Raw genomic sequence first — 22,772 nt, 5'->3', positions numbered from 1 at the left:
TATAATTACTTATAAATGGAATTGTGCCGAGCTGAGCTGAATATGTGCTGTATGCTTTCCGTTTTGCAAGTGTACATAAGCGTTTATATGCACAATAAGATGGAGAGTCATGTACACATTCAGATGTAAGCATGCCTTCTTCTTCTTTTAATATTTATTTTTTATGTTAAATTGTTATTCTATAAAATTTTCATAATACGCGGATATATAAATTCCTATAAGTAATTTTATGGAAAGTTGTTTGTATTAAAATTGATGCTTTCCGTTTTTTAGACAGATTTTTTTATCGATAGAATTAACATTATGTTATAAAATCTCTACGTAAGTGAATATTACTTACATGCCATAAAGTTATCATTGAAAAATTCGTACGATGAAGAAAACAAAAATGTTTCGATAGCTTAAAATGTAAACATCGAATATCGAAAAAGTAGAATTCAATTTAGAGCGAAATTGTATACCCTTCATTAAAAGACGAAGCCAATCAAAAACGTGTAATAGCATCAAACGAACAATAGTCCTTTTTTATTTTTAATATCTAAAAGCAAACTGGTGTCGCATATAATCGGAATCAGATACTTATTTCAAAGAATACTTCTGAGTTATTGAATTGTCAACCAATGAATATAAATATATGTACACAAATATCGAAAAACAATATATTACTAAAATATATTTAGAAAAGTCTTCTTAGCGATTGTCGAACAAATTATTTATTCTGTGAAATTCAAAGACGTAACATTGATCGGCGAATAATTGGTATAGATATAACGCCGACGGTTTATAAATGACATGACAATTTTAGAACACGCCCATTTCTTTCTGAAACTCTCTTCGACCGTCCGCGAACAAATGTCAAGAGTCTGTCGTCGTGAGAGTTGAAAGATACTGCCGAAAAAGTCACGGGATAAAAATTGGAAAAGAGATAAAGTTTTCCACGAAACGTTGAAAGGTGAATCGAAAGTTGGCGTTGCATGCAGAAGAGACTGACTGTAAATATCAACGATAGAAGCGACTCAGTAATGCATTTCTCAATAAGTTTAATACACTGTTTCGGTTCAAGAAACATGTAGAATTCTTGAAATTAAACTGTGTAACTTTGATTAAAATAATGAAAAGAACGAAACCCATAAATGGCTATATAACAATATGGCTAAAAACAAAAAGACATTTAGTAAGAAATCAAGTAAGCGAGATAAGCATGGACTTATTTTGTTTGGATGAAGAGAGAACTTAATGCTGATCCTGCTTAAGGATGAAATCCTCTCTATCCCGAAGGACCGAGTCTCAGATTTGAGAGCTGCGTCATGCGAATGTCTCATCGAGCGACACCCTTCTGGTATCCCTCACGGTTTTCGTCGATTGACATGGAGTGACAAAAAGTCCCTGGAGGGTACGTCACGCGTGTGGTAAAACCCCAGACGTGATAAGGAAAGTTATGGCCGTTAACCGATCGAGCACGGATCGGAAACCGCGGACTATTCCTCTTCGTTCCAAAGCCGTTTAATTCCCCTCTCTCTCTCTCCTTCGGCATCAGCCTGTCGAACGACAGAAAAGTATTGGGCTAACGTCTAGTTTTCGACACGCTGTGATTCGCCATCGTTAATTTATTGAACGGTGCGCAATAAAGTTTGATGTATCAAAGAAAAGCAAAAAACTGAATTTTACGAAGTGGACAGATTTACTTGTGCTCCATTTTGCCAATTATCTATAATATATTACCTCATATCTGTATATTTGTATCTGTATTTACTTCCTAATAAAATTTTTCATACCGTTACTTTGTTATAATTATTCATATTTAATCTCAATATCAAAAGAAATTTTTGATGCAGCGTATAGAAAAAATATTAATAAATATTTAAATAAATTATTATTGCATCAAATATTATTAGAAATTAGGTTAATTAGTTTATCATCAGATATTGCTTCATAATTACTGTAATCATAATACGATTACTGTTATTATACTAGAAATACATTACCAATTATTATTTATCTCATAATAATCTATAATAATATTAATAATATATATGTATTAATAATATATATATAAAATTTCAATATGAAGAACACAATGTGCAAGAACCAAATGAGTTTCCACTTCGACCTCGCGAGTAATACATGAATCTCTAGAAACGAACGACGTCTTGACGTCTTGTTAAAATTCTTGCGTTCTTCCAATTTCTACTGAAACCTGGAGAGATAATACTACGCTTATTTGATTACTATGACGAATCAATTTCCAATCTGACCTTGTCAATTTGTTCCTTACTCAGAATTGTGCAAAAATAAACGTTCTGAGAGAATTATCTTCATACCAGTGGAATATATAAAGTTCTGACAGAAATTATCTTCATACCAGTGGAATATATAAAGTTCCAATTATATTTGTGCAACACATAAAGAAGAATGAAGATTACAATACGAAACAATCGATTTTATCAGAGGACTCAAGCTCTGAACTTTGTGCTAAAAGTAGTTCAGAAAATTTCGAAAATATTTTTATTTCAGGAAATATTTTTGTAACGCAAGCTAAATTTGAATTATCTTTTACAACATTCTATAAATTATTTGAATCTATGTGTTTACTAAATAATGATCATTCTTGGAAGCAGGAGATATGAATTCTAGGAATTTTATTATTTATTTGATAATATTGTCAGTTTGAAATAGAAAAATTACGCAAAAAATTAATATTTTTGCGATAGTGACAGAAAATCAATTTTAAAAACGTATTTTTTTTTTCTTGAAAAATCGATATATTTGTAACTCTTCCAATTTACCGTTAAAGGGCATAAGTGTCACTTATCATCTAATCAAGTTCGCAATAATCGTTATAGAAAATAGATACCATAAAGGAACATTGCTAAAATAATGATTAAAAAACATCTTATTTGAGGTGAGTCCAGGAAAATGCTATTAGCGCTATTTGTGTCATCCTATCCTTGTTTTATGTCTAATAAACGATAATAGAATGGCACAAATAGCGCTCATAGAGTCTTTCCGAATGCACTATTGGAGTCATGCTCTCTTTATTTTTCCTTAAAAATTTTCCTTTTAAAAGCTTTCTTATTCCAATTCAGAATTTAAAAAATGCTCCCTTTAAAAGTCACTAAAATTTGAAATGTGTCACTTTCTTATCAAAGCGACGATACATTGCAATCTAGATAATCCTAAAATTACAATGTATTAAAAAATTTGCAAAATTTATCATATTTTTAGAAATATTTTTTTTACAAGTTAAACATTTTTACATGTTTTTTAGAAAAAGAGAAAATATTGATTTATTTATTTAACGAGTATGTATACAACATCAGTACGTCAGTACATCTTCATCAGTTCTTCGCTCTGATGAAGTGAATGACAAGATTCACGAAATATTGGCATTAGCAATGGATGAAAACACGGCAATAACCCGTAAACTTTCTGATATGTATGTTACAAAGTCATTTTTCTCTGAAATTAAATCTTATATCAAATCTTGTACTCAAAAATATCATTCCTAGCATTTCCGATTTATTTTTACATGAGGACTCATCTTTCTAGTTACATCACACAGTTGCAACACTCTTTGTACACATCGCTGTACGTACATTCGTCCAACTTTGCACTATTCTAGAACTTCATCTTTAAGGCGTTGCGCAGACCAAATTTACTTATTACATCAACGTATATAGGATGTCTACGAACCTCCGAGGCTCTAGTTATGTCACGACGCAGGCGTACATCATCAATAGCGAGTCGTGTAAATTCGCCTTTGCGGATCACACGACTCCCCTACGTTTGTGCGCGCCTCCGCCGAGGGTGACAGCGTGTCGCTCGGTTGCAGAGACTAAACCGCGTTACACAGGCGGGTGGTGCATTGTGTAAATATGCATGTGGCTAAGCCGAAGAGCTCGACTCGGCGAAATCGAGCGCGCTTGAGAACGACGACGACACGACGTCAATGGGCGTCGAACCAAGACTCGTCGTCGTTATCATCGTTCGACGTCATTACCGTGAGCCGTCGAAGCGAATACTCCATCTGCCAAAGTAGTAATGTGTGTAACAATACCGACAGCCGTCTTCAGGGATATACACATGCCATTGCATAAACTCGATTTTCATTTATGCTGCAGATCATGGACCGTCGTCTTTGTACTCATGATGGCTCGTTAACGATCCGGCAATAATATTTCACCCTCGTATCGATGTTTGTATATTTACCATTTTACTATTTCAAGTATGTGTATGTAATATATAATTTTGTATATAGAGGAAAAAGTTTGTGTGTGTTACGATAGTCCTTCATTTTCATTTACACAATAATTTTGTTAATAATTAATATTTAAATTGAAAACTTAATAATTACATTCGTCAATTATTGTTCAATTAATTTTAGATTCAAAATATCTGTTATTTATGGCATTTATAAAAATGTAACACTTTATAATAGGTCAAAGAGAAACAGGGGTGGTAAAATGTGGTTCTCCCATAAAAATAGATTTAAAAAATTGGTTTTGTTTAAAAAACAATATTTGGCTACAGAATTATAAAAAACTAAAATATTGCAAAATGTTTGCAAATATATACGTACACTTAACTTCTTTTCTATTATCTATAGCTATAGATATAAGCTGTTCAGCCAAAAGCCTATATCTACACGTAAAGCTATGTTCAGATTTCTATTCGAGTGTCATCCAGACACTTAATTACTTCCTTGTTATTCACCAAATGTTAAAGAATAAAATGATATTAGAGAAGCACTCAAGTGGAAATCTGAACATGTCTTAAAATGAATTAGATTATAGATTAGCAATACAGTTGCAACTATCTTACAAACAATTATTTTTATATGAAAATCACGAAAAAAGATTGTCAGCGATCAGAAGGCTTAGAAAGCTTAAAAGATTACATTAGCAAAATGCCATATTGTTATTTAACTTTGCGTAACTCGAAATATGTACAAACAAATAAAATGTTAAATATTCAACAACATATTCAAGTTTGCATATATCCATATTCATGTGATACGCTCAAGTTTAAGAAGAATAAAAAAATACCTATTAATAAATGCTAAAACTGTACCTAGAAAACATTTCAAAATGAATAAAAATACATTATAATAAATATCGGCTATTGTGTATTGAAATATTAGTTACGAGATAATAACGGATTATTGAACAAATGATTCCATAAATGATCATTAGATTTTGCTATCTAATAGCGGAGATAATTTATTAAGAGTGGCCATTGTACCTATAAAGACTATACAATTTTCTTCTTTATCATTGTAGCGTTGTGCTCTTTGCATATTTACCTCATGATTCTTTTCTCATCATATTACAAATGCCAAAGTTAATAATAACAATAATGAAAATCTAGTAACTTTGATAATAAAAGAGCGAAATTTATTTTTCTTATTTTTTCTTATTTTTATTAATTTATATAAATATAAAGCATATGTTAAAAATATTTAAAGAGAAAAAGAAATATCAATTATTAAAAGGGTTAAAATTCATTGCTTGCAAAAGACACTTTAATTTCCAAAATTATAATTCAGTTTTAATAAAAAGTAATAACATGCAGAAACATATTTCAGTTTCTAGATTACAGAATCTAAATGCGTTTCTCTATTCCCTCATGCGGTAGTTTGTATTTTCGTCGAATTTGCACGCATTGTAGCTTTATTAGCTTTTCTCCTGTTTCTCCATCCAAAACTCCACGAACACCTTCAACTGGTGTAGAACGAATAAAACGTATCTCCCGCATGGTTTAAAAAAGTTCGCGTCAAGCCACGAGGCTGTTATCACTCTCCTTTTTTCTGTATTGTAACGGACACTCGGTATAATTCAATGGCGACGACTGTATCTGCTTTTCTATAGCTGGATGTGTTCGAGGGTTTCGAGTCGACGAATCGTGACCGTTTTCATCCGGATGGACGGAAAACATCGAACAAAAACGGCGCGAATTTCATACTCGAATTTTCTCTGATTAAAAATTCGTAGCAAGGCTGGTCTCGGGAAATGCACAACATGGCCGTACGCATAAAACGCGTTTGTATCTGCGCGCGTGAATCTCCTTCTTCCTTCCGTAGCGAGCTTTTTTCTGAAACGCCGAGCAACAATGGCTCGTCTGCGTCCATCGGGACGCCACGCCGTGACGCGTGGGATAGAATAAAAAGGACGAAGTCTAAAGCTTGACGTATGTCGATGACACAAGGAAAGAAAAAAAAAACAGTCCAGCCTGACTCGGCAAAACGTTTTATCTATGGTCAACGCGAACATAAGAGCTAAATCGTAAAACTCGTTACTCTTCTCCGTTATATCGCGTCTGTATGTGGTAACTCAATAAAAAAAAAAAAAATGAAAACTGAATATGTTGTGATTGCAAAAGTGCATATGATATACATTCATATCACAATATTGTTTATGTCATATCGCTTTTCATTCAATGGAACGCTATCGATAATTTTAAAATAACAAGCAAAAATATCTCTTAATATTGAGAATATAAAATATTAACGTAGTCCGTTATTTGTGCTGCAGCTGTAAAATAACTGCGCTAGGACTACGGTTTCCCGTGTTCTCTTTCTTTGACGTCTTTTCTACCCTTGTACTCTCTGGTAAATCCCGCGAGGCGTCGAGGGGAACCAATCTTACAGCGTGCTTTCATTATTACCGCGAAATTCTTCGCGACGGCGAGCGTATCCCCGTCTTACCTCGGGCACGACCTTTGTTAGCACTCTTCCGTGCTCGACTTTACCCTCCGACCCTTCTCCCTTCCAGAAGCTTGATGAGCGCAACGTTAAATCGAGAGGCCGCCGCAACCGGCAAACAGCAACAGCTATCGCGTAAATCAAAGCCGGTGTTGTGCCCTGCGCAGCCACCCGAGCTCGTCCGAGGCGCCGTAAAATGCAATTAAACCCTTTCCTCCTTAACAACTTCTATTCGGCGTTTTTTATTTAGCGTTTACGGTGCGATCGTTGGAGCACGAGCGCCACACTGCGCTCCTCGCCACAGTTGCGCTACTGTCATTAATAAAAAAAATACAATAAAGAAACAAAAGGAGAGACACAATCGGAGTTCCTGCGTTCCGCCTCATCACGCGTCCAATAAAAATTGCGAAAGAAACAAATCAATAAATGGACAGATTTATTTATTCGTCCAATAAGAACTTTTGTTCATCAGCCTCTGATCGACGTATTTATGAATGAAAAATTTACATTCGTTCAAGTTATAAATAAATTTCGTATTTTCTAACGGATTTTGTACTATAAAACGGACAGTACAAAAACGTATCACTGTATCGATCTACCTCCATTTCCACGAGCTGCAACTCACGTCCGTTTTTCAGACCACTGAACTATTCGAAGATCGCTTTCGACCTACAAGATGCAGCGTCAAGAAAAGTTTGAACTAATTCTGAGTTCAAGACGCGAACGAAGAAAAAAATAAAAGATTCAGCACGCGAGAGAGAGAGAGAGAGAGAGAGAGAGAGAGAGAGAAAACAAGACTGGAGCAACCAGCGTTTAAGGGCGAACATCACGATACGCGACTTTCCGGTCACGTTCGGTCGACAATTCAATTGTCGCTGGACATTTGGACTGCTCGTCTAGTTTCCGGTTTCGTGTTCTTCGGTGCTTTTAACGACACTCTCCACGGGCCACCGGAACCACGAGCAGCTCGCCCTGCAGACGGAGATAATCTCTTGGCTATAAGATGGATTCGAAAGTAGAATATAGATATATAGTTTCTACTTCAAATCGAGCACTCATATCAAATCAAAATCTTCCAACATTCATATTTCGAACTAGTACAAAATTTTTCAGAGACTACATGTATCTGATGACTTGTTGCAGCTTAAGGATATATCTCAAAGCATTACAAAAAAGGTAAAAATTTATTCTGTTATTATTGTATATATGAATATTTATATAAAATTTAAGCACAATTTTTTTACTGATTTATAAGTTATTTAATTTTTTGTTGTTTGTCTTGATTCTTCTGTAAAATCGTGTTTTATACCATTTATTTGTAAATCTGATGAGGATGTAGCATTACGAATTAAATTAAAATTTGTGTATATACTAATAAATTTCTAATAAATATTTATGTAAAAGTGTTCATATGGATCTACTTATTTATGTTTAAAAGTTATTTACGTAAAACTGCAGCAAAATATGGTCACTGCGCTACTATGACCGTGTTCATATATTGCTGCCAGTTGTCAATATACTACAATAGTATACGCAACGGGAAGTATAGATTTTCAGTGCTGGCAGTCAACTGACAATAATATACGAACATATGGCCTATTATAAGTCCAATTATTTGTTTTGTTTTTTGCGGTTAGTTCGAGGTTGTATTCATGACCGAAATTTTTTGGCTGATACTGGCTTTTTTCGCTGATCCTTTAGTTAGTACTATACAGCCAAAACGTCCTTAATTGTAGAATACTAATCACTCGCTGCATTCAGCAAAAAAAGCAGCTTTCTAACTGTTGTAAGATTCCTTTAACGTAATGAACTTATATATTTAGATCCAGTGAGAAACTAAAAACAAGATCAATCATATTAAAGCATTTTACAACAATTGCAAAACTGTTTTTTCTGTTGAACATAGCCATTGTATTGAAGCGAATATATCGGTTTCAAATGTTTGAGATTAATTGAATTTATTAATCGAAACAATTAATCAATATAATTCGTTTTAATATGATAAAAATTAGCTATGTCCTTCCATTTACCGAATGAGAAGTACTCGTGACTATAATATCTACAAATAGTAGCTACGATCAAGCGTTTAATCAAACGAACACATCGCTCGTTCGAAAGATAGGTGGACGATAGCTTTAACGATAGGCAATAAAAAATCGTGCGTTCCATCGTTATCTACGCGCTCGGTGATTTACGACTATCACGCAGCTACCATCGGATTCTTACACCTAAATAATTTAATTTGACCGTCCGCGAAGTGTCCACGAATCGTGCGCTTGTATGTAATGTAATAATCGCGTGATCGCACCCCATGGTAAGATTCCATCACCGGCTTTAATCGTATAATCGATAGAGCTCGTCTCTTTGAAAAATATATCCTGGATTGGAGAGATTCCGCGCGAGCGTGTGTACGCCTGACCCATAATTTTCTACAATTTCTACACACTCATAATCTAAATCGTAAAGTACTCGCGCATTTTCCATTAAGAGACAATTCCACAACATCCGAAAGATCGACAAGAGTGTATTGTGTATGATATAATGATTAAACATTTGTTGCGTATGCGTTTTTGTATGCGTATGTGTGCACGTTTCATCGAATAAACGACTCGGAATATTCGATATTACATAATGTTTTTCAATTATGGATAATTTTTCGATTATGGATAATTTATGATCTTTTGAACTATGAACGGTTTATGATCTTCAGCTGTATTTTTATAAATCTAAGATTATCGTATTATTGTATTATATATAACTTGTATTAGCTAGTATTCAATGCTAAATGCAATCAAATGATTTAAACTAATAGCATTAATTATAGTCTTCATATACAAATGATAAATATACTATAATAAAAGTAAAACTTGAAAGTACCCAGCGTTAAAAATGAAGCGTATTAAATATATTTTCTTTTCTATTCGTAATATACAAGTATTTATTATATTTTTCTATATATACCTAAAATAATTCCGATGTATACACCGCATTCAAAAACTCAATTTATCAAATATTATTTACAATATTTAAGGTAAATAAATTATACAAAAACCTTTATACTGTCTATTACTATAAAAAAAATAGGAGTCCAAAATATTTATTTTTCATATTAAAAATAATTTTTCATTTAAACTTTTTGGAACCCTTGCATTTTTGCCGTATATCTCATAAAAGTAAGATATATGGCTACTTATAAGTGGAATGTACAACTCGTGAAAAATTTACATATAGTAAAAATAACGTATATAATGTATATATACAGGATTTTATTAAGGAATAAGAATAATAAATACATATATAGTAGATAATAATTCCAATCTTTTATATAGAGGTTGAGTCACTTGAGATCGGCCACCCGAATAACACACAGTTTTAGAGATTGAAAGAAATGCTTAAAATAAAAATTGTTGTATCGAGAGGGACATCATATGATGATGAACATTAATTTCCAAATGGATTTTTTATTTCAAGCATTTCTTCCAATCTCCAAAACTGTGGATGTTATTCGGGTAGTCGGTCTTAAGTGACTCTTAACTCACCCTGTATTACAAGTGTTATAAGGTATAGATTTTATAACTATATTTATTGCATTTAATGCACTGAATCCAATTTGCACATTTTGTATGTGCATAAATTCTGCCCACTAAAAATACCGTATATCTTAAACAGGTGGGACATCAAGCTAAAAAATATAAAAGCTAAGTACTTGTATTTCGCCATACTCCATTCTTTATCTTCTACATTTATATATCACTAAACAACTATTAAGTCTTTTACATTCCTTATAGTAATCATTTTATGTAGATTACGATATATGGTTGCGCTATTTACTACATTAACAAATTGATTCAACTGATGGTGGTTTAATTAATATTAACAGTAAAAACTGAAATTATAACACAATACTAATATAAAAATATATAACAGAATGGTTGATTGTATATATATATATATATCTATTTTTTCTGATTTTTACGGCATAAATTCTCAAGCGGCGTAAATGTCGAAGTTATCTTATAATTAAAATTTCGTTAAAATTCACTATAAATTATTAATATTAAATATATTTTCTGTTAACAAAAATTGAAATTTATATAGCTCAAATAATAAAGTTAAAAGCAAGATGCTTCTCAGCGGATTAAATTCTAACAAAGAAAATTAAATCATATTCTTCAGCTGATTTTATGTCTTTTGTATTAATTTTAACTAAAACTTTATAAAAAATATATAATTAGAAATATATTAGGTGTTGGAATTAATTCGTAGCGTTTTACAAGTGATGGGAAGTACTTTCATTAATGTATTTTTTAATGCTCATGTGAAATAAATAACATTCTTTCATTAAAAAACGCTACGAATTAATTCCAACACCTAATATAAATAACGATCTCTTTTGATTATGCAGCAAAAATTATCTACAATTTGATAAAAAGAGTCATAACTAATATCTTTTTCTAGTAGTTCTGCAACACTTCGTATGTAATAGTAATTAATCTATATTTCTAAATTACATTTTATCATTCAAAAGACAAATTCACGAAAACATTTCGCATTCGAGAAACAACAGCTCATGAGAAGCGCCGAAAAAGGGAAAAGAACAATTACTTTTGATAAACTCATTAAAATCCGTAAATGTCTCGACCAAATCTTGTCTTGGTTCCGTGTCAAGAAAACGATAGACTTTTCGAACATCCTCCTGTTCGCAGCATGTACTTACATTAAGTTCGACCGGTAATGCATCTCGATGCATCTGCACGCGCCACATATCTCGTCGACCGGTTGGCCCGAAAGTTTGCGAGTAGTTTCCACGCCGACGAAGTCGAGTTTAGTAGAAGCTCGACGTTGCGGGAAGACGGGTACGAGTATCGTCTCAACAAGAGAGCGGTAAACAATTTTGCGCCTGTTCACTATACCTAGGCAGCACAAGGAAGGCTATCTTGGGAGATCTTAGGAACCTGTTTCGCTTAAATGTCCATATAGTGACGATCGCGCTGCCGTCCCACGTGTCTATCGCTGAGCGAAAAATGGCGATAAGCGGCGTTTACGCTTCAACATTTGCATAAACTCATTGGTATTATACATGTATCTCGATGCATCTTAACACTGTATCATACAGCGTAGAAGCTTGCATAAATATTACTATAACATCTGCAATATGTTACAATATTGCCAAAACGTTGCAATGCTGCTGTAATATTATTGGAATGATGTTGTAGGGGAATGTTATCTTGACTTTCTGTTGACACACTTGGCAAAATATTATCTTTCAAACAATAATATTAATACTCCAATATTTATCAATTATATATTATAATAGACATGATAATATTTCGCTATGCGCAAAACTTAGAAATATATTTTTTTCTTTTAAATACTGAACTATCTTCCTAAAAAGCTAAATCAATTTTAAAAACCGATTATTTTTTAAAAAATTTTTCAGCTTTCCAATTTTTCGCCACGATATATCGATCTCGATATGAAAAAAGCTCGTTTAAAATCTTCGATATTTATTTTATGTCTAATTTTTCGATGTGACTGATCGTATCAAGTCTTAACAAAAAATATAGTATTTATTGAAATGTATAATTAAAGAAAGAAAATATTTAAATTCGATTCTTGGTATATACTTATTTCAAACATGTTTCGTTGATATAAAGTCGGCCACAATAATCAACTACCTAATCGTTGTAGTTACGTCTGACGTTCAACTGACAGCGAGAACTTACATCAGCACCGGCATCAAAAATGTGGGTTAACATCGCTCTGTTACGAGTAATTTTGACATAAGCGAGGGAAAATAGGTCGACCTACCATATCCTTTATGTCAGAAACGTGCGTACCAGCGTGTACTTAGTTCATGCGAGCACGCGAGCGAAAAATTGAAGTACAAAGAAATTCTTGCAAATGTGATCGGATCAAAAAAATACAAATTTGAATTAATTTCATTGATCTCTACGTAATGCAGTCTAAAGTTGAATCAATATCGACAATCACAACCGCGCTTTCCAAATGCGTTCTATTTCATTTCCAAGAAGAAAAAGATTCAACAAAGTTACATCTTACTCAACATAAAACTTTTCTTCAGTCATTCTTCAGTCAATTCTTTCTTAAAAAATTATATTTTATTCCAATTATTTATCCAATATTTGAGGAGCAGACTTTCAAAATGTGTTTTATCCAAAATTTTCAGAAAACAAGAAAGAAAGAAACTACGCACACAAAAAAATTACGCAGAAAATAACAATATGCCAATCAGTAGGATGTGAAATATTAAACAAAATTGCTAAACAATTGCTAAAAATGTTAAATAAATGCATTTTGTTTGTCTCTAGTTAAAAACATAATGCACTTCGAAATGTCTATGTTTTTTCAGTATATAAATTAACAATGAAAAAATGCTTTCTAAACATTTCAAATTTATTATAATATGAGTCTTTTAACACTGAACACTACGCCACATCTAACTAAAAAAATTAAATTTTGGATAAAACGCATTTTAAAAGTCTACTCCTCATTAATATTTAATAATTGGTAATCTTAATATTAATTACGGATTTTTTGATAGATCAAAAAGCGATAATTATATAATCGAAAAAAGTCAAAGTATTTATATATATATTAGGGATGACAAGCAAATATGAAAGAAAAATGTGGACTAAATTTAAAAATATGAAATAAATATAAGATTGCGATAAATAAGAAATAAGATTTCTTTCTCTCAACTGATTTAAAAGAGATTTTAGTAAAATTTTAATTTAAAATTTAATTTAAAATTTATGAAGAATAATTACGTTTTCGCTATTTTTGTGTAGTCAAACCGATACAAATTTGTTGAAAAATACCATTAGAAATAAGGACCGAATCGTAAAATTTTTTTATTACAATACGATCCCTTGACGTTTATTTTTCTCAATTTGCTATCAACACGCAAATCTCACTATATATTAAAACCTTATGAAATCCGTTATACAATATGTGACACTGACAGAAGTTAATGAAACACTATTACTAGAAACGAGGACAAGTTTCAACGGTTTCAATGGTTTTCCATTTATGTAAATGCAGTGTCTTTGTTCTGTGAGTTCTACGTTGTCGCGATAGTACATGTGCTTACACTACGTAAATTTATACAAATCTGCCCGTTAAAGTAAATTGTGTGAAAAAACCGTAGCGCGTAGCAGATCTTACATTCGTGGGTACATGCTTGCATGTCTGTCGTGCCGGAACGTGTTAGAACGGAATCTCGCGTTAAGCACGAAGTCGCGAAGTTGAAGACCTAAGTGAGAGAAATCGGCTTAGTGTGACGTTGAAACAGTAGTGGCTTACGACTCTTGTGAGCAAAACACGCTTCAACACGCTCGAAATGTTTCTGTAATATCACATTTGCTGATCAGAATGGTGAACAAGAACGCACGAAAGACTCATGGTTTTTAAGAAGTTTTTAAGAAAGAAAAAAAATAAAAAACTTTTAACATAATTCATCTTCTCCTTCGTCGTAATAAACTTCTTTACGATGCACCTGTATCAACCCTTCTACTTCTATGCCTCAAAGGGTACATAGATCTAAACGACCTCTAAGAGTATATTGATCTACTTCTAAAAGAGAGTTGTATGATCTTGAGGCCGTTCGTTCTGTCTTAAGTCGCGCCCGAGGACGATTCAGGCCGAACGAAGGTCGTTACTGGCGCGGAAAGAACCCCGATCCATCACACCGCTACAGGAACGACGGAAATCGATCGATCTCAGGACGGAAGTTGCGGCACGAAGACCGAAAGACCGACGGTGGATCCGATCGTTACACTGCGCGCGCGTATCGTTGAGACACGCGAACCATCTCGAGGAATCGATATTTTCAAAAGTTTGCGTATGTACTGAGGGAGTCTGAGGTAGTGTCAGTGTATTCTATTTTACGACATTATATGTATAAGTATAATAACATTTCGTGACACTTCAGTCTTTAAAACGGAGCGCTATATATTTTATTACGGAGATTGCAGGAACGGGATGTATCGAGCTGTACCACTTTACTCTTTTGCTTTATGTATAATTATTATACGCTTGGAAAATGTTTAAAGTTTCTTAAATTTAAAACTTAATTAAATACGAAAAGTTTAATATTCGGTCAAAGCAGAACCTTAGTGCTTAAATATTTCTTGAGTAAATTTATATACAATCTGATTCTGTATATTGCGCGCAGAAATTTTTCGTCTCTTGAAACGCTATCATGAGCAGAATCAGAATATAGTACATCACTTTAGAGTAATATCACTTTATTAAATTGACAAACAATTTTATAATTTTTTATGCTAACAAGCATCTAGTAAGAATATTCTTTATTTGATATTAACATCTGAAAAATTGCTAATAATTTGAAAACGTAATATTTCGAGTATTCATGGAGTGTCATGGATAACGCACGAATTGACATTAAAGTGCAGGGCTAGGTCACCGTGGTCGACGTGTCAATGATTAGTTTCCCTTCGTCTCGTGAGTGAAGAGGATGAAAACATGATCGCGGCCAAAGCGTTCGCTAAACTTGCTCGCACGAGGTAAACGCGAAAGTTCGTCGTGGATGAGAGCGTCGACGAGGATTTGCAGACGGGTACTCGGTAAAGCCGTCGTAAATACACGTCTCGCTGCTAATTAGCGTTGGTTTCGACTACTCGTGGTAAATTATATCGTAGACAACAAGGCAGGTAACTATCCGGTCAGAAAACAACGGCGAATCTACTCCTGAAAAACTAACAAAGCAACGCATAGATATGTTTCTTCTAGCATGCAAAGATTTTCGCAGGATTAGCGATACTGTAGATCGAAGGATCGCATTCGATTTTCACGATTATACGATCGTGAAAAAAGGAGCAATAAATGATACTGACAGAATAATTTTTAGTATTTGTGGCTATAATTATATATATTATCATAATTATATAATTATTACTGATGTAATTATTTGTGATAATGTAATTAATCTATAGTTCTTTATCAACAAATATATATAGTTGACACAAAAGTGACTATAAATTACAATTAAATATTTATAGCAATTTCAACCATTTTTATGGTGATAAAAATTAATAATTTACAGTCATTTTCGATGCCAACTATATATATTTTGTTGATAAAACTGTATATATAGTTAAAATATACAATTATTATTACTACTATTAACAGTAATAACTATTTTATAATAATAATTATAATTAGAAATATCAAAAACTTTTTCCTCAATGTACTTAATTTAGATAGTGATACAGATAAAAGAGATAGTGAGACAGATAAAACAAATATTTTTACGATACACGCGGCTATAAATTGCAATTGTAAATGTATAAAATATCTATACATTTAAATAAAGGAGATGAGAATAGATGCACACACATATTTACATAGAATGAGAAACGTTGCCGTCTATTTTCAAGAATTTATAGTATTCAAAACAAACAAGAAAAAGTTAGAAAACATCGGTCCGAAGATCATCTGTTTTCGAGTTATAAGACGTTTTCTCTAGTCAAATTTTACCTTGCGAATGTTCGATATGTTCGCCGTCCATTTCAATATACACTTGAGCACGTTTCTTCAAAGAATTTTCTTCACGTTCTCCTCTCATATTTCCTGACAACAGTTCTAAATCCGTTGTTCCGATTTTTGCAATATACTGTCGTGTATATTGTACACCGTACTTCTTTAAGTGGCCTCTTAAAGGAGAAATGTCTCAAAAGATCTTTAGAAAAATACGACTTTCTCCAAAAAGATGTACTCAAAAGTATATTAAAACAAAGAGAAGATATAAATATATTCAACATTTATTATATACAAAGATAACATTATAGAAAATGTTTTACAGTCCAGAAACAAATAATTTTTAAGCTTAATGAAGGCTTGTTCATTTATCATATTAAAATTTGTCTGCACATCCCATAGATATAATATTATACGACCATCACGAGATTAATCCCATTTTTTTCTTATCCCTCATTCATTTGCGGAATAATCGTCATATATGTACTATGAATACAAGTACAGCGATTTCTCGTGAACCTTGCCAGCTTCCTTGCACGATAGTCGGTGCTTTTCGCGAATTCTCACCATAGGATTATCCCGTTATTACTCTCGGCACGCATTGTACACGCGGGATTCGTTTGCGAGCGGATCGGTAATTTCTCGCGGGGCAAGTCAGCGAATAATTAAGCCTTCCATTTCAATGCGAATGTAGCAAATGTGAATGCAAAATTACAGTAGAATAGAATTTTAAAAAAGATATCATGTGTTTGAATTTCATCGAAAATATAAGCAAATCATATCTAAGTAACAAACGAAGATTTCTATCATTGTATTATGTACAGAAAGCGCACTCTCTGAATATTTTTGTATTTAGATCCAAATGGATAAACAAGAGAATGTATGTATATGTAGATACTTCAAGCAGATCCTATGCAATTTTTAGAAAAATTTATGAAAATATTCTGCCTCTCTTATATCGCGGCGCTCCAGACAGACAGCTTAATGGAAGGCACTACCGATAATAATCTTAATGATAATCGCGTACGCGAAAAGGAGTATGAATATCTCTTACGAGCGTGCGCCAATGCCGTGCGGGAGAATACATCGAGCGAGGGGAAAAAAGTGAAAAATGGAAAGAGGGCACTCGGGAGAAAGAGAGCGTATTACTGACAGCCTTATCAAGAACCGCAGTGTGCACGAATATTACAATCGTCGAGAAACGCGGTAATCCTGGCAGCACGGACTACTCGTTTCGGCATCTCGCGCAGGCGAAATGATTTCCCGGATTTTTCCGGGCCACATTAACTCACGCGAACCCACGAGAATGCCAGCGGAGATAATTAAAATATTTACAACGGCAAAGACGCGTGCTCGTCACAATAAGGATTTGAAAATAATCGTATAAGCGTCCAATTAAACAGCGAGAGGCGAATTAAGACTATTGTAAAAATCTGTATTGGATGTTACTGAAGGGGAATCTTACAAGGATAATCTATTTTTACATCGAGTGCTTCATAACGATTGATAATGTGGACAATCATAAACGAATTATAATTTGAGATAATTATATACAAAGCTTATATAACGTAATCAAAGTCAAAGATTATGTAACTCCAGTATGATAAAGATTCATAAAAATTATCTACTAAATAAAACATGACCTCAATATTCCTCAACAAATATATAGCAAGGACACAATATACACAGAATTCCTGCATTATTATATCAAATTTCGCCAGCCCGGAACGCTTCAGTGTTTAGAACGGCTCTGATATATAATTTAATAATAATATGGATAATTATAAATAAATTATAATTTGAAATTTCATAACAAATTCAATACAATACAATCAGAGCTAGAGATTACGTACGTTCTGTATAAGGATAACAATTCATAAAAGTTATCTATTAAATCAAAAGTGTCCTCAACTATTCCTTAAGCGCTTCAACGATTATATAACAGAGACAAGCTACAGAGAATTCTACATTATATCAAATTTCGCCAACCTACAGGATCCCATGTTTCAGAACGTCTCTGATAATTTTGAAGTGATAATATGGATAATCATAAACAAATCATAATTTAAAATTACTTCATAAAAAATTCTATATAATATAATCAAAGCTGAAGATTATGTACGTCCTATAAAGACAAAAATTCATAAAAATTATCCACTAAACAAATAGTGTCTTTATTGCTCAATCGCTTCAACGATTATATGACAAGAATATGTGACATAGAGAATTCCTGCATTATTATATCAAATTTCATCTACCTGGAGCGCCCTAATGTTTTAGAACGCTCTGCTGAAACAGGCTTTATAGGGATAGCAAGTTTCTCGCCTCCCTGTTAACTTCATCGTCCGTATAATGCATACGGGTCGCGCACTGGCGCCCGCTACGCAGGCGCATCGAGAAATTAATTATTAGGTCCTCTTGGGAAATAATTGCGGAGTTTTGAGCGTTGATTTCGCGACGCCCGCGCGAGCGTATCGAAATCACGATTATTTATCTGTCGTAATTTATAGCGGTTATCGCTTACGATGCAGAGAGCTCTCCCACAATTTATTGCCGACAATCGCTGCTTCTTTGCTTTCCTCGTTTATTTACTATTAAAAGGGGAGTTTTTTAATAGATTTTATATATACACATCCAACACGCGATGCTTGCTTATGAGATTTTATGTCGCAGAGTAATCCTGAATTATATTACAAAAATATATAAAATAATATAATAGAAGATAGTACATTTTATGCATGTAACTGTATTTATCTTAATTGGATTTCTTTTTACGTAATTATAATTTCAAAAATTATATTTAAAAAATTCATAATGTAAAATCCATTTAGTAAAATTCATTAAATAAATCGCTGCTCTTCACATTTTAATAATTTTCATAATAAATAACATTGTTAATATTTCGCTGTTCATCGCTGTCTGTATTTTTTGCATACATAATTAAATATCTCTTAATAATTTATAAAATCGTGTTAATTAAACTTTTTGTAAATATTAATGTTTTTATTATCAAGTATTGAGGATTATATTTAATCTATTTATCTCACGGATATGTAATAAGTTTGAGAATTTTGAAAGTTACATTTACCTAAATACTCCAACAGTTCAACATATATCTTATTAATTAATTAATATACTTAAATTAGATTTTCTTAAATTAAATTTATAGATAATAAAGTAGAATTTTAAAATATATAGACAATTCTCTAAAAATAATAACTTTTTTCTGTTTTTTTTATTGTTAGTATTTTGTTAAAAATAGATTGCGTTGCATAGACTAGATTATCATTCGTGCAATTTTAATTATTGATATTGGGCATTATATTCAATAATCATCGCAATAACAAATTACCGTCTTTAATCAAAAATTCTCATGCAAAGTATTCATGTTTATAAACTGCAACGAGTCTCTCGAATTGAACGTTGTTTCTAACGAGAAACCAGAAGAATAAGCTTAAGAAAATTGTGGAAAGGTTCGCCTCAACGAGAGAGGAGGAAACTTGTACGAAAGCAAATGGACAGAGAAAGGACACCCGCTGAGATTGCTCTAAACGTAACTGAAAAGATGAGGAAGGAGTCAAGAGAAAGTGAAATAAACGCGTTGACTAGAGGAGCTAACTACACCGACATCCTTGCTGTTTCCCCGCTCGACAGCGCATCACCGCTGGCAGGAAACATTGTGCAACAGCTGCAAAAGGAAACAACACAGCCGTTTTCCACCTCGGCAACATGCTGCCGCTCGTAAAATTAAATGCAATTGCTGCATTTCGGTAACATTTTAATGGCGTTACGTTGGCTAAAGTAAACAAATGTATAGGTGTACGAGTCGTAAGATTTATTTATTATGAATTTTGATAATCGTTTTTCCATACAGTTTCAGATTAAATTTCTTTATGTAAAAACTGCTATACTAGCTATTGTTATAGCTAGCTGTTATAACAATAGCTAGTATAGTTTTCCTAAACTGAAAATAAAAATAAAAGAGATTGATTCAATTAATAAATTTTAAACAAGGTTCTAAAAATTTTTCAATTAACACTAACATATTTTTTTTTCGGCTTACTTTCAAGTTTGCGACTGCAAGTAAAATATAATTTAATCTTTTAGTAGACTATGCTTGCTAAAACCAAGCGTTGAATGCAAAAAACTCAACAATAGTATTCATTTTCCTAGACAATAGACGAAATTTTAAACTTCCGCAGAATTAAAAAAATGGAACAAAAAATTTAAAAAATACAGCAAAAATATGTTAATAAATGTTCTTTTTTTATGGAAAAGCAAAAATAGGCAAAAATTTCGCTTGAAATGATTTTTGAAATAGTAATAAAATATTACTGCCATTTCAAAACGTTTCATTGTTTTAAAGTGTCTTAATATAATAATCATTTTAAATATTTCCCTCGATATATTTCTCGATATAGATTTAGTCGGGGGATACGTTCAGTATGACGTCACTTCGCATCCGTATCCTACATTTGAGAAGGATGTTACGGCGGCTCGCGTGCACGTCGGATACGACGCGTTCTGTTCCGTGACAACGTAACGTATTACTATTTACATAATAGAGAAAGAGAATGAAAACGAAAGAGGGTGAAAGCAAGCAAGAGGGAGGCAAAGGATGAAGAACGCCGTGTGCCTGTCTAACCCGACTAACTCGAGTCTACAGCACACCGCAGAGAAGAGAGACCGGAGAGATATAAAACGCCATCTCCGTCTCTCGTCTCTCGTCTCGCGTTCTCCAGGGAATGTTTCGCTCGGGTAAAGTCCGTAAAAAGGAAACGTAAAGGCCGTCGAGCCTATTACAAGGAAGGAACTTCTATACTTCGCGGTATGCGCGTAGAAGTTAGTGTATACGCCTCAAAAGAGGATAGAGCTTCCTTCCTTCGCTAACCGCAAAATCGTCCACATGAAGCTTAAAATTTGTATGTTTTTAGTGAGAAACTAACAGTATAAAATATCATCTTGTATTATTTTACTCATCCATTTTCAATAAGTGTATCTTAACTGAAATCGCAATTGAAACAACTGAAACTTATAAATAAAATTGTTAAATAAAATTTATAAAAATAAATTATTAATAAGTAAAAATATTTTCTATATTTGTAAAATTGGCATTAATACACAATAATTAATATAATAATAATGACGAGGTGAAGAATTGCCTCTGCAAGAAATTTAGATTCGAAAAGATTACACAAAGTCGTATTGCACATATAATGTTTTCGATCAAAAAAAGGAAATTAACCAAATGATTTCTCTATATTTTTGATTAAAATTCACTTCTAAGAAATCTCGTAATAATAGGAAGTGGCAATGCAATAAGATTTGTAAATAAAAACTATTTACATTAACTGAGTAAACGCAGGTACAGAAATGACATTAAACAGTATTAAACGTCAGAGATAGTTGCAATAGAACATTCCCATTGTGATAGTAGTAATAATTAATGTCATAATATCCGTCACACTGCAAAATCGTTTTATCCTTTATTACGTTGCCTCACAAGCGACATGCGCTTTAAAGGGACTGTCGGTTAATTGTGTACATTTAATAAAGCGAGCAAATACGATACGATTAAACAATTTATTTGCATATTGTTGGAAACGCGCGGTAAACGTATTCGTGTTGAATAGAAGAAACTGCAGAACATACGCGAGTATTCCAAAAACAATGTCAATATTGATTGTTTTTCACCTCTCTATGCAATTCACCTCATTTTGTAATAAAATTATTGAAACTCCGTAATGTATCAGAATAATGACTTCAAAACTGATATATGATTAGCTAAATATTTATTTTTCAGAAAAATAATTTGTAATTTCTTCTGAAAACATTTTAATAAATTAAGTGTCAAAGAGATTTTATATGACTTATTTTTAATTTCTTATATTTTTATGTAGAAAAAGAGAGTGAGAGTCCCCTAATATAATACGTTATATTTTCATTATTAAATTTGTAACTGTCATACATTATATTATATTAATTTATATAAAAATAATTAATCTGAGCGATGTAATATAATTGCAACGTTCCTATTTTGTGTGCTAGTAATTTCAAAGCAGTAGTTTAACGAGTAGTAGTTAAAGGGTTCATGAGACACAGCTACTGTTACCACACTATCTCGACTGAAAGGGCAAGAATGACGGAGTGTGCGCTTTACGGTAGCATGCTAATTTTCTCGTCAAAATGAAAGACGCCTTTCTCGTCGGTCGCCCCGTGTTATCATTTCCGCGCAAATTGCACGAGCGCCGGACACGCTTGTAACGTCGAGGGACAGCGGCGGATTATTCAGAATCGGCGATCTGGCTTTCTCCATCGAATTGTCCACTCGATAAACCAAGTGAGCCGCACGCGGGGATGCTCGGCACGATGGTACCTAATGTAATCACCATAATGGCCACGCCAGAATCACCCTAGAGCTCTACACCATCGGTAGTAGCATCCCAGACATTCCTGTATCACTGCACGATCTGGATGGCATGGGCAGAGGGAACCGAGACGGGCGGGTGAAAGACCATTGGAGAGGGGATATCCTATATTCTCCTAGGTT

The 22,772-nt window shown here is 33.1% G+C and overlaps 1 protein-coding gene and 1 long non-coding RNA gene across 2 annotated transcripts in view; one reads left to right on the top strand and one right to left on the bottom strand.

Annotated features, from left to right (window-relative positions):
• Rh5 (Rhodopsin 5) overlaps positions 1–22,772 on the bottom strand; it is a 273,046-nt gene that overhangs the window by 203,070 nt on the left and 47,204 nt on the right. The gene's annotated exons all lie outside the window — the stretch shown is intronic.
• On the top strand, positions 2,760–4,980 carry LOC105150413 (uncharacterized). The gene is made up of 2 exons (XR_846712.2): positions 2,760–4,043; positions 4,122–4,980. It is a non-coding gene; the product is annotated as an uncharacterized LOC105150413 (long non-coding RNA).

This window comes from Acromyrmex echinatior, chromosome 10, assembly GCF_024713525.1.
Source record: "Acromyrmex echinatior isolate Ae372 chromosome 10, ASM2471352v2, whole genome shotgun sequence".
Lineage (NCBI taxonomy): Eukaryota > Metazoa > Arthropoda > Insecta > Hymenoptera > Formicidae > Acromyrmex > Acromyrmex echinatior.
This window is presented reverse-complemented; position numbering and strand designations above follow the sequence as displayed.